This window comes from Trachymyrmex cornetzi, unplaced genomic scaffold (genome assembly GCF_001594075.2).
Source record: "Trachymyrmex cornetzi isolate Tcor2-1 unplaced genomic scaffold, Tcor1.1 scaffold608, whole genome shotgun sequence".
Taxonomy (NCBI): domain Eukaryota; kingdom Metazoa; phylum Arthropoda; class Insecta; order Hymenoptera; family Formicidae; genus Trachymyrmex; species Trachymyrmex cornetzi.
The window spans coordinates 209,703-212,849 of record NW_017299924.1 but is presented as its reverse complement, the minus strand read 5'-3'; the positions used below and the strand labels follow the sequence as shown (position 1 = coordinate 212,849).

Here is a 3,147-nt window from a genome sequence, read left to right as displayed (position 1 = left end):
TGACTTTGAGATATATAGATTAATTGAAACAATTGTGTTAAAAACACTCAAAATAATATTCCATTTTTAATTGACATACGCAATTGTTAAGTTAGAAAGTTGACATGAATCTAACACGTCAAAATGTTACAAAAATTATAACATATCAGTTGTATGTTTATTTTACATTGAAGTAATATTCAAAATGTGGTAACACAAGAAAAATTCTACATATGGACGCACGATTTTTTACTGTGTAGACTTTTGGCCCACCCTGTATATAGCAGCCAAATTTATACAAAATACACAAAGAATGTTTATATACGAAATAACATTGAATAAGAATAAAAAAACACGTAGGCAGAAAAAGCGGATAAAGATAGAAACAAGAAAAAATTATGATATCGATACCTCTGATGAATGTCATCTGGTATCAATATCCCGTGATCAATATCTTTCGATTCCAGTAACTGAATCTGTTATTACTCGAACAATTTTTAGTATCGATACAAGTAAAAGTACATCGTATCGGTTAGTTAAGACGATTACGCAAGTAGCGGATTCTTATTCTCATAACACTGGTGACATAATCGCGGATCATCTTGTCCCAGAATCCTAAACATTACTCTAGGAGATGAGAGTGGCATGCGCTTTACAGAATAATATTTTCACTCGTTTAAAACGGTATTTATTTTGGATGTTGTTGGCGGACATAAACGTCCGACAAACATCATACAAAATTCACTTTACGCGATGCAATTTCAGATATTTTCGAAAGCGAGAATATGTTTAGTGGACTTTTTCATGCGCATCACGCTTCGAACGGCTGAATTTAAAATTAGAAATGATACAAACGCGAGTTTCTTATAAACGGTTGAAATTACACACTATATTAAATGATGTCGTACTGTAAAACAACTCGAATGAATCATACGAATGAAGATCAATTCTTAACTTATTCTAATCATCCTATTGTAATTATATCTGTGAGCCAGTATTATGATTATAATATAAAGTTATATATACTTTAGTTTATCATCGATTTTTCACCTTCATTTTAAAAATCTCAAATATTAGAATTATTGAACAAATAATTGTTATATTTGAAGTAGTAATTTTTAAACCATTTTTGAAATATCGATTATTACATATAAAATTATTTAAAACAGAAAAAAATAACAGTGACATTTATTTATTTCTCTAAATCTCTTGGACATAATTCTTCAATAATACATATACCATATATATAATATTAATATTTTAATTTTGCTCGTTTATTTAATTTGTCGTATTAATTTGTTTTGTTGTGTCAAACAATCGAGCGGTTCTATACATATAATTTGTTATAAAATATTATTTGAGTTTTTAGAAAATATTAATTTGCTATAAAAAATTAGATATTAAAAACTGCTTGAAGGAAGGCCATTTATCATTACAATTATCTTATTCAAGTAACAAAAGTTTTTATAGTATATTATTATCTTTTAAAAAACTAATTGGTCGCTAATAAAATCTGTGCTTTACATGATCTCACTTTTGACATTCAGTGTAGCGCAGGCATGAAAGTGAACCCTCGAAAATTATGTAATCAAATGCATCGCAGGCATTACATCTCACGTGTGTTTTGCCGAACGATTTACCGTAACCATGACACTCACGATGAATGGTAATGAGAACGCGTGGGAATATCCTGCCTTTTCAATGTTACTGGACTGCACCATAACGCAATGTGGTCTGCAACTTTCGCCTACGTCTCGTGGTCACGATTAAACATCTACCGCGAATAAAGTAACGATAAAACCGATGATAATAGTTTCTTACAGTTTCCCATATATGGCGAAAGTTCAATAGGTCAGTATTCCTCATCTAAGCTGCTAAAGTATGTCAATAAATTCTATGAATTTTCCTTATTCCACAAGAACGTTCTAATAACTCTTGTATATTCGAGATTATATCGCCTTTAGCGTATTCTTATCTTTACGTACATGCTATATTCTCGTTAATCTTATCGAAAAGAGAATTCACAACGTAATATAAAGAGCAAAAACTCATCTTCTCGAGCAGAATTCAACTGCAAATTTATTAAACTTGCACGCCCATATTTTCCAAGGCAATTTTTATATCTACAGAAAATTAACGCGCGAACTTATGTCAAGAAGTCCGATTTATGCAGCGTTTTCCGAATGTGAGATCAAACGAAAGAACAAACTTCTGACGATTCTCTGATTCGTAAATCAGAGGCACAACGTAGAATAAAGCAACGTGTTTTCGTTAATTACCGACAGTAATTTTTTTGTAGCTTGCAGACTGCACGTAATGTGTATGCAAAACGATCGTATTACAACACGAAGATATAATATGCCGCGATGAGACCATGTGAAAGATTCGATGAAAAGAAACATTGTTTCAAGGCAACGGTGTTAGTGTCTGCTGGTGACATCAAAGCCGTTTTATTTCGGGAACCGCAAATTTTTGCTTCCAGGAACCAATGTCATTTCATGTAAGCGGATATATATGTCGGCGGGTAAAAAAATCTCAATAATATATGCACATGTTAAATATTATGGTCCGGGATATCTTTATTGAAAGATATATATCATCCCAGCCGGCATTTTTTCATACGCGGAAATAAATAAATTATTAAAATAGAGAGAGATGCTAGAGAAATATGAGATATTTTTACAGAATTTTTTCAATTGTTCGAAAGAAAATAATAAAGAATATAATAAGCAGAAAAATATGTGAAAAGAATTCTTGCATTTTGTGAAGAATTTATAAAGTCTCTATGCAATGGAGCGCATTCGTCAATTGTATTCGACTTGTATGATTAGTTGTCCTTCCTGCAGTCGAATCGCGTTAAGGACGTGCATATCGCACAAATAATTTACGTGACAGTTTAATGTTCGCTTCGCGATCATGCGCCTGTGGATTTATACTAGTTGCATATTCATTATCGCGCGTGTGCCTTACAGTGTGACGTATACGGCACCATAGCTGGTAAGATATAGTAAAGTGACGGCAGCTTTAAAAATAAAACGGCGCTAATGTGTTTCGCATAATCCTTATAATTGAACCCGACGATTCGCAAATGCCCACAAGCAATCGTGAACACTGTTCGATATGTTCTTCTTCAGCTCAACATTCATCAAATATATATATATATATATA

The 3,147-nt window shown here is 32.2% G+C and overlaps 1 protein-coding gene across 6 annotated transcripts in view; it reads left to right on the top strand.

The window, feature by feature from the left end:
• Msp300 (Muscle-specific protein 300 kDa) overlaps window positions 1-3,147 on the top strand; it is a 107,814-nt gene that overhangs the window by 19,217 nt on the left and 85,450 nt on the right. The gene's annotated exons all lie outside the window — the stretch shown is intronic.